Genomic DNA, 11,404 nt, shown 5'->3' with positions numbered 1-11,404 from the left:
ACTGGGGATGTTCGGAGGGTACAACTCACAGAACTATAAGGGGCAGGCCCTGGCCTCCAGCAAATTTGATAGACAGTACGCCTAGCCAATCCTGTCATTTGACACGTCATTCAACATTCTCACTGTTCCCTTTCATTCCTAAATGAGATGTCAGTAACATTAAAGAACATAGTAATAAAAATGTTATATGAAAAAAAAAACAAACAAAAAAAAACATTGAACACAACGTGTGACAATATGCAACTGGAAATAGTGTACTTGGATACACGCCTGGTCTGATCTCTTTACTAGTTCATGCATCCTTCAGGCATGTAACATAGTAGTAGCTCCTGCTGTAAGAATCCAGTGAATGTCAAAGGCTTTCTGCAACATTTTGGAGTTCTAGAGTTCTAGAGAAACATTCTTGTGGCATTGTTAGGTCACAAACATGCTACAAACTTTTTCCTGTGTGATAACTGTGTTCACCATATAGCAGGAAAACTGTGGATTGTGGCGGTAAAAAGCTGCTTTACGAGTTTTATTCATCACAGTCCTACTACAGCATTGTAAAACAATTCAGTAACATTATCTGCCTATGCAGAATCAAGTGAGAAGCTTCAGGAGAAGTTTGCAACAACAGGTTTGTCAAGATTACAAAACAAAAAAATATAGAAAACTACTCCTGCCTACTTCAAGACAGCTTAGGGAAAGTTTTTTAAACCACAACCATTCCTTGTTGGTTGTCATAACTTATATGTCTGGAAGTCTGATTTTGTCATTCTGATGTACACATGGTCGCATCCTTCATAAAAGGATTGGAGAGATGGACATACAAAGAAAGCTCTGAGAGAGAGAGAGAGAGAGAGAGATCCTGAAACTTAGCTCTGAAGGTGTATCACAAGAAAACGAGCAGCCAGAACCGAGGCGCAAAGGAACGGAGAAACAGAAGAAAAATGAGACGGCGAGTTATGAAAGAGAGAGAGATCGTGAAACGTGGGCTGCGAGATGGGAGGCTGCTAACGTGCAGCAGGCGTGTTTCCCCCCCGGCCAATCCGGGGCCTCGGCGCGTCTCCTCATTAGAACATTCCAGACTGGAAACATGTGGCACCGAGGGCCTTCCTCTGGGAATGCTATGTTCCACACGCCGGGATCTGCCCATTTCATGCCCTTCCCCACACATTTCTCCGGCCCGCCCGCCGGGGTTATGTAACGTTCCGCGTGACATTCCGCTGCCCCTTTTTGTGTTTAAAAAAAAAAAAAAACGTGTTCAGTTTTACCTGTGATGTTGTGGCTTCATGGTTTGTTGATGGGAAAACTGTGGTAAACAGTTGTAAAAAGTTGCAAGCGTCCTTAGGGAGGTACATGACAGCAATATACTGTAAATATTTGTGTGTGCTTTTGTCTGTGTGAGAGAGAGAGAGAGAGAGAGAGACCTTTGACATGTTGGATTTCACACTACACTGTGGTATTTCAGTGTATGTGAGCATGTGTGTGCATGCCTGTTACATTTATGGTTCTGAGAATTTTGCAGATCTGTTTTATTTTAAGCTGTTGATCATCATGAAGAATTTTTTAAAAATAGGAAATTGAAGTTATTTTGAGAAATCATGATTTTGGTGACTTCAGTACCAGCGAGGAACCATTTGACTGATCAGATGGGAAAATATTACCAAAGGGCACAGCTTTTGTTACTTGCTCTTCAAGCAAGAGAACTCAATTTCCATAACCTTGCTTCAGACTAGCAAACTAGGATTGGGATCAAACTTTTTTGCAATTTGTTTGCACATTTTCAGAAAGATTTTGTCATTTGCAAATTGTAATCATGCTGGCGGTCTTGCTTTGGCTGACACCAAGCTGTAGCTTCATAGGTTCTGTCGGAGTTAAAGTTCTCGCTTGTCCGAAGCTTTGTGTTTTCCATTCCCACGCTAGGCCTCGCTTAATCAGGAAGGCGAGAGCGAATCTGACCGTGGACCCACGGACCCACAGACAGCTCCCATGCGCAAAGCCCCCCGCGAACCCGGACGAGCGCAAACGAAACGTTGTTCTGCCACGTGAATCTGCCCCGGGGGGTAGGGACCCAAGGTCCCGGGACGGCGGCGACCAATCCGAGACGGGGCAGCGGTGGGAGCAGCGGTATGTTTCCCATTCTGCCCGTCAGCAGCGCGTGCAGAGAATCTCAAACCGCCGCGTGCAGCTTGTGGGAAGACTGGCGAGCGCACGCTCGTCAATCCCGTGTGTGTGAGAGAGAGAGAGAGAGAGAGAGAGAGAGAGAGAGAAAGAGCGAGAGGAGAGAAGGAAAGCACAGAGAAAAATGTATTCCCGTCTTACTGTTTAATATGCGATCGTGTTATCATATTATGATGATGATCACAAAGATCATGATGATGATACAAAGTCTTTGCTGTGGTTTCTTGTTTACGGGCAATGCAGGTGAAAATTAAGGTGACATCCATATTTGTATCAGTTAAAGGCAGACAGACGCTCGGCATTAACTGCCTGTAAAATGATTATAAATAAATGAATAATTTATTTTCAGTTATTCATTCGGTTGATCAGTGAAGAGGAGAAGCATTATCTGGCGCTTTTAACTCTGAACCAGGTTAACAGGTTAGCAATTATAAAATGTAGATTTGTGAAATATGAAGTACATACAATACATATCTATATATGCATGCACATGCAATCCCATAGCTCCAAATACAGATGTCACTTTAGTCAGTTTTCCTGTTAAAACACTAGCCAGTTGAGGAGTCTTAGTGACTGGAGGTCCTGCCATCTGTGCCCCAATAATGAATCCACTTTCAGACTCACTGAGATCTTTTCCTTTTGCCACAGAGCACGATAGGATGTTAATTGCTTAATTGTATTATGTAGTACACCTGTATGAAAGCATCTGCATTAGTTTCTACACTCATTTATTCAGGTATTTCCTCTGTCACCTGTCTGTGTGTGTATATATATATATATATATATATATATATATATACACACACACACACACACACAGTGTGTGTTGTGACCTCAGTGAGAGCATAAATCAGACCCTTAACATGGCTTAATATCAAAGTATTTTAACCCAATGATAGGAAGTGAGAAATCATATATAAATTGGTGCCTTCTCCTTTCATCTGTATTGCTCATTGATTTATGTTGTGCAGCCTCGAGGGTGTGTGTCGTCTAGGGGTGGACAGTGTAGAGGCGATTGGACGAGGGGCAGGGGGTCCAGTTTGACAGATTGATGCACTGCTCTATTGATTTGCCTTGACCTTACGAGGGTCAGACATGACGACACAAACATACAGACACCAACACACACACATGCTCATACACACACACACACACACACACACACACACACGCACGCACATCCACACACACACACACACACACACACACACACACACACACACGCACACGCACATCCACACACACACACACACATACACAAATATGCACACACGTATTATCAGCCCTGATAAGCTATGGGGGCTTGTATGCTTAAATGCAAAGTTGCAGTCTAACTAGAGATGACCTTGGATAGAAGGATGAAAGGCAAAGAGACATTATACAATTATCAGACCTGCCAACCTTAGGAAAATATTTTGAGTACCGCAATAGTCAGTGTAACGCTTAGTTCACATGATTTCGCATGTACCACTTCACTTTGCATGCACACATGCACACACAAGCCTTTCTTCATAATTCTAGTTTTGACTGTTGAAGTGATCAGGCAAAATTGTATAATTTGACCTGATTCTAAAATATCACTTGCACTGCACTGGGCTATATTATGATATACTTGCAAATATCAAAAGTTTGAGTACACCTACTTAAAACATGTTTTTTCATGATTAATATTTAATTATATGATATGTGTGCTTATACAAACAGATAATCATAAGTGAATTGCATTCAATTATTTAATAAAAATTGAAATTATTTATTTCATATATTGTAACGTTCTCATTTTCAAGTATTTACAGAAACTTACGTTGTAATGTAAAAAAAAAACTTATGTTGTGATGTAAAACGGTCAATTATGAATAAAACCAAGTTTCTGTTCATGATTTCCATTTTTATATAATAATTAAATAATTGAATCAGCTTATATAGGCACACATAATATAGGCCTAATGGGGAAAAAAAGTATTCAATCGAAAAATTATCTAGATATGTAGGCCTTTGTAACTAGAGGTTTAGCTAAATTATTACATGAAGCTCCTTGGTGGCTAATGTCAAAATCATAATTGTGCAAATGTGCAAAATGCATGGTGCGAAGTTTTGAGGGGCGGAGGCACGGCCATTGCCCCTGATATTTTGCGAGGAACTTCTGGGGGGCATGGACTCGCTTCTTTTTAGTACGTCTGCTGCTCTCGCTCTCTCCTTGTTAGTATCCTCACCATCTCATGATTATTTTCTAACTGGAACGCTTGTCGGGTGACTGGCTGCAATAATAGGAATTATTTGCAACGTTAGCAGTGCGCGATTAAAAGTTTGAACATGGAGTCTCCGTAGCGTTTGACTTACTGCAGCTAAATTACTCCATCAGTTATTCACACGTCTCGTAACGAAGCTAAATCGTATGTGAGCTACTACTATGACTAACTATATACACTATATATAAATTTCTCTCATTAGGATATACCCCTTGAAATGCATCATCTCGTGAAGTTACCGAACATGTTTTAGCGTATTATATGTTAATATTACGGTCACATTTGTGTTTGATTATTACTCCCCATTTCCCATTTTACCTCAGCAATGCAGCGTTACGCCTCGGTGGATAATAAAGTACCGCTGCGTATCAGTGGATGTTGAGTGGGTCGGGGAGGAGTTACAGAACCACAAGCACAAGGTCGTAGCATCTTGTTCAACCCGAGGGATGTAGTTTAAATACCGAATAAATGTACGGTATTGTTTTGTATCAATTGATTGTTTTCCGTAATTCAATTACAATAATTATTTATTTGTTGTTGCGTAGTTTCAGCTGCCATTTCCTACCTGCGTATTTTGACCAAGAATTTCGTGGTTGGTACACAAAATGCGTGCAGGTTGGCAGGTCTGAATTATTCTCCTCATTACATTGTGTGTTATGTCTGTAAATGGATGTAAATTTTGGAAATATAACACTTCTCTTGCTGTGTCAACAAAGCTCTTTTAATTTGAGTGAGAAAGATAGAGAAACAGAGACGAAGAGAGAGGAGAGAGAGAGATTGAGAGACAGACAAAGAGAGAGAGACAGACAGAGACAAAGAGTGAGAGAGAGAGAGAGAGAGTGTACGAACAATAAACATGGGCTATTTTTTATCACGGTTACGAGCCTCGCCCATAATCAAAGAGCTTTATTACTTCAGTGAGTATTCAGTAGCCCTGGATGATGCAACCCATGTAAATCACCCCGGATGTGGGAGTTCGCTTCAGAAGAAAATGATGCAATGTTGCATCGACCAAGGAACCCGGGCAAACCACCTGTGAAGGGGATGCGGTTGGCCACACTGTAGCTAGGCGTTTTCTGCTTTTCTCTCAAACCAAAGATGACCTTCCTCAGTGTATCAGTTTGCTACTCTTCCTCAGTTTCTTCCCTACAGTTTACTTCACAGGTTTGTGTGTCATGTTTCCACGTTCCTGTGGACCGCGTGACACACCTCTGTGTCCAAAATAAACCTTTATTTGACTAGGAAGTCACACTGAGATTAAAACCACTTTTACAAGTGAGACCTAGCCAAGGCAGGGCCAAAGCAGTATAAAACAGCATACAAAACAAAAGCAATGACAACAGTAGCACACAGGAAAATACCGGTGGGTATGAACTGCCTTAGTCAAGCATTCACTGAGGCCTCAATATGGACATACACCAGAGACACATTTCTTCACTTGAAAGTGTGTGACTGTGGGCATGGCCAGTGCAGCTGAGCTGTTTCTTTGGGGGGGGGGGGGCGCCATTTCCACAGACACACACGAGCCCCTGTGTTTCTGTTTAACAGACACCGCACAGGTAAGGGTAAGGGGAGGGTGTGCATCACTCATTAACTGTACAGGGTAAGAGGGTCAAAAAAACAGGTACATCAGTGAAAGAGCTCTTGCTCTTTGTTAAAATGTATTGTATCTACAACGTATAAGGAATACAAGGTCCAAGCCAGCACCACGGAATGCTCACGTGAAAATCTGGCAACCTAAAAAAAAAAAAACATTTAAGTCAGATTTCACAGGGTTAGATTTGGTTATTCAAAGACAGGCACAGCATGCAAATAGGAAGAAATTAGTGATAGTGAGAAGGAAATTCTGGCTGAGAATGAATAGCCGACACCTGTCAGGCTGTATTTGCCAGCGCCTCCCTGTTTTACATTACTGCCCAAATGCAAGCTGCCACAAACTAATGGAAGCACGATAAGGAGACCCAGCCATTCATGGAAGCTGTAGATTAGTACGGATTACAACTTGAAGGAATGAAACAAGTAAAACAATTTGTGCAACTGTATTTTCTGTAACTTCCTTGTGGTACTTTATTATTCAGCAGAGTGTGTGTCTAGAGTGCTGCAGTCTCTGTATAGCTTTACTTGTTGAGTTTGGCTGATAAAAAAATTATGAAAAAAAAAATTAATAAAAAATTCATATGACTATGATTAAGCTAATTTTTGAGTCCGGCATTTTCACTCAGTTTACAGCATAAGTTTGTGTTTGTAGATCAGTCTTTGGATCGTTTTTGATACATTTGGATTTTTTTTGTTGTTGCGGCCCTTCGAGCTGGCCATAACAGTGCTGCTTTGCTAGTACAAATAGGTGTGGTTCTGCAACTACAGGAACCTTTGGTTTTGCTCACAGAACCCATGCTACAGGGACAGTAAGCCAAAGAAATAATAATTCAAATAGCCATCAAACAGACTAGATCAAAGTGAATAGTGCATTTCCCACACAAAAATAGTTGAAAGAACATGTAACATGTATTAAGTTTAAAAGGATGTAAGCATTTTACTGATTTTTATCTCTCTTTGTAAGTTGTGAGACTTTTTAACTGACCACTTTCTATTCTTCTTTGATAATTCTCTCTCTCTCTCTTTCTGAAGATAATCTTGGTATCTTTCTTTGTCACCTCTCATTTTCTCTATCTGAGTTTTTATGTGTAAGAATGAGAGAATGAGTAAAATAGGCCCATGTGGCAATAGTCAAATTCTTAAAGTGATAGTTTCATTTTTAAGAAGCCTGTCTGATTTAACATAGACCGGGAGTTACATCAGTTTATCTTACCAGTACTTGAAGATGGAGGAAGTGGAAATTGTTAGCTCTTGTTAGCTATGCAAGTAAAAGTGAATGGGATCTGATAGCCATGTCTGAAATACAGTACATTTCCAAAGTAAGTAAGCTTTCTAATTAGTGGGTTCAACTATTTCAGCCACACTCATTGCTGATAGGTGCATAAAATCGAGCATACAGCCATGGAATCTCCATTGAGAAACATTATACACTTTGTTGTACGTCGCTCTGGATAAGAGCGTCTGCCAAATGCCTGTAATGTAATGTATTCGCTGTAGAATGGGTTGTACTGAAGAGCTCAGTGACTGTCAACATAGCACTGTCATAGGATGCCTCCTTTACAACAAGTTAGCTCATCAAAATTTCTGCCCTGCTAGAACTGCTTTAGTCAACTGTAAGTGCTGTTATTGTGAAGTGGAAACGTATAGGAGCAACAACAGCTGAACCGTGAAGTGGTAGGCCACACAAGCTCACAAGCTGCCCAAAAATGGTCTGTTCTCAGATGCAACACTCAATAGTTTTCCAAACTACCTCTGGAAACAACATCAGCACAAGACCTGTTCGTCAACTCTGACAGACAAATCTAGGTTTGGCAAAATGCATGAAGTTTGGTTAAAGAGTAATAATGGTCTGGGGCTGTTTATCATGGTGTGGGCTAGGCTCCTTAGTTCCAGTGAAGGGAAATCTTCATGCTACAGCATACAATGACATTCGAGAGAATTTCGCAAGTCCAACTTTTGGAAACAGTTTGGGGACGTTTCGTGTTTCAGCATGACAATGCACCAGTGACAAAGCAAGGTCCATAACGAAATAGTTTGCTGAGTTTGGTGTGGTAGAACTTGACTGGCCTGCTCTACCCTATCAAATGCCTTTGAGATGAATTGGAATGCTGACTGCAAGCCAGGCCTTACGCACAGCATCAGTGCCCAACCTCACTAATTATCTTGTGGCTGAATGGACGTGAATCCATGTTCCAAAGCTTGAAATTCCCACCCTTTTGTGTCAGTTGCTCTTCTTCTGGACTCAATTTCCATGGAAACCAAATTTGTTTGGCTTTTAAAAAACTGAATTTTTAAAGGAATATCCTCATCGTGGCATTGAGGACCCAGTCTAATCCCTGCGAAATTACAGCAGAATATTTTGAGGGCCCCTGTCAGTTTGGGCCCTTGGAATAATCCTAAATTTCCCCACCCCATATGGCACCCCTGACTCCCGCATTCAAGGTCTTGCTGGACAACACCACTTTTTTTTTTAGCCAGATGGCTTCTCCAAGCCTCTTAGCCCTGGTCTTGGAGACTGGTCTATGGGTAAAACAGTAACAGCGTGAGTGCTAGGCTACTGAGTTCAAATGTTTGGAGAGGAATTCAATTCACATTGGGCTTGTAGAGATCAGCTAGGCATTAGGGCTCAATTTCACACCTCAATGAGGTAAGAGATAATTTCACTAGACAACGTGGGAAAAGAAAACTGGCGTCTGATATTTTGAGGGGTGGGTGGGGCAGTGTGCGAGTTCTTTCATCATGGCATATTTAACAAATATATAAACTGACTACATAGCATACAAAACACATATCAAGAAGACACTACGTTATTGACAGACATTCACAACAATAAATGGATCCGTGCTATAATTCTGTTGTAACTGGCATTTTCTGGAGCGGGAAAGTGGTGGGTGATTGTTGTCATTTCGGGATGTCTTTAAACTGCCATTGTCCGAAATCCTCCATCGTAGGCTACATTTCGTTCACATTCTCACGCTCCAGGACCAGAAGAAAACAAAAGGGAGTCTATGGTCCCGCGGCTCCCGCGGCCGTATTCTCTACTCACGGTGACTCGCGCGTCTACTTCATACATTTGCATCTGCCCCCGTGACTCAGCGTTTTTGAATGCAGGGCAATGCGTTAATGCGTTTACGCGTGCCTTCATCTGAATGTGAGAGTTCGATAAAGCTTTTGATAGAATACGGACTTTATTGCGTTGTATACAATCTGTGCGTCTCAAATTCCTATGTAAACATAACATTTCATTTAATCATACATTTTAATGCCAAAATAACGAACTTTTAAATCTTTACATTTAAATTAAGTTTGTCATCCGACTGACTCAGCCAGGAGTGGTGATTGAATGTTAGATAAGTATAATGTTTTATTTTTCACTGCGGATAAGAGTGTATGAAAAATCCAGTAAAATAATAGTTCATAATTTTACATGACTCCGTGCATAATATACCTACCGTATCAAATGTTCCAGTATTTTAACGGTAATAAACGCCCCACAATCCCGTAACTTCGACGTCATTTCTGGCAGCCGAATCAGTGGGTGTATTTTAGCTAGACAGTGTGCAACTGAGTCAATGGCTCGGAAACTAGTATTTTGTAATAGCAGAATTCGTTTGAGAAAAGAGAAGTGTGCGATTTAATTTGATTCATAAAACAATTCAGTTTCGTAACTTACAGTACAGCATGCTCATGTGAAAAAATAGTATACTCCCTATGCTTCAACATACTATTTTTTCACATAGGCGATGCAGCCCAGAACACGTCAGCGACTTCTCCAGAAGGCAGAAGTGATTTAATGTAATCACACTGGGTACAGGATGTACAGTTTTGGTGGAGATGGAATTTAACAATGCTGGGATATTACAGTTTTAAATAACATGGAAAAGAATATGGCCCTTTGTCCACTTGCTCTTTGCTCCTCTGTTTGGAAGATGTGGAGCACTGATGGCATCTGATATCCCTGCTCTCTGATTGTGGGGACTGAATGAAAGCTGTGTTTTCTGTGTGTGTGTGTGTGAGAGTGAGAGTGAAGGTGCCTGCATTTGCATGTGAATGCGTGCTCATATTTACGTGTGTGCGTTTGCATACCCGTGTGCGTGTTTAAGTATATGTGCGTGTGTGAATGCGTGTGCATGTACTTGTTTGTGACTGTGTGCATGCGTGCCCTTTCTTCCCTGCTCTTTTGTCTCACTCCACCCCTCTCCTGGTCTTCCTCTGACACTTAAAACCCTGAAGCAGTGCCAGACCTTTTCCACGGTCACATGACACCTGGATCACTTTTCCCCTTTAGCTGGGCAGGACCCCGTTCTGCTGTCACACACTGCAGTGAGCACTGTACTGAGAAACACACACACACACACACATACACATACACACACACACACCCCCACTGCAGCGCACTACTGAAGATACACATACACACCACACAACACACACACACACACACCACACACTGCAGCGAGCACTGTACTGGAGAACTACACCTGCGCGAGCACTGTGCGAGGATACACACACACGCACACACACACACCGCACACACTGAGCAGCACTGTACTGAGACACACACACACACACACCACACACTGCAGCGAGCACTGTACTGAGAGAGAGACACACACACACTGCAGCGAGCACTGTACTGAGAGAGAGACACACACGCACTGCAGCGAGCACTGTACTGAGAGATACACACACACGCACACACAAATACACACACACACACACACTGCAGCGAGCACTGTACTGAGAGAGAGACACACACGCACTGCAGCGAGCACTGTACTGAGAGACACACACACGCACACACACACACATTTTTCTCTTTTTACAGTAGCCTCCTACTTAGAGACATTTTATCCCTGAATGATGTTGTATCCTTATTCACCACACTCAAGTTCAGCATCACTATTTGTGAAATAAATTTGTGTGGTTTGGGAAACAAGCCACACCATGATTCATGATTCATTGGGCCTGATTTACTAAGACCTTTAGCATTTGCAAAATCTTTTAGCACACACAAAATCAATAACATGACCAAAGATTGGTATTTGTTTTGCGCCAGTCATTAGATCTCAGTTCCGTGTGTGCTTTTAGATTTTGCATACGCAGAAGGTCTTAGTACATTAGGCCCATTGTGAATCTTGCCGGACTACAATTGGCTAGAAGAGTATATTGTTTATTACTTAAACCAGTTAGTCTGCTAACTTTGCCATTTCATTTGCTGGGTCTAAAGTGTTGTGTATTTTGCACTGTCTGGAAGCACTGTCTGGAAGACAGTGGAAGGTGGTGCCTGGCAAAGTCTCATTTACATCTCCACAGTCCATTAAGATTTCACTACTATGTGCCCCTGTGTATTAGCATAGCAATGAACCTTGTTCCAGGGGCAAGAGAATAAA

This window comes from Anguilla rostrata, chromosome 12, assembly GCF_018555375.3.
Source record: "Anguilla rostrata isolate EN2019 chromosome 12, ASM1855537v3, whole genome shotgun sequence".
NCBI classification, from domain to species: domain Eukaryota; kingdom Metazoa; phylum Chordata; class Actinopteri; order Anguilliformes; family Anguillidae; genus Anguilla; species Anguilla rostrata.
Note: the sequence above shows the minus strand (reverse complement) of the source record.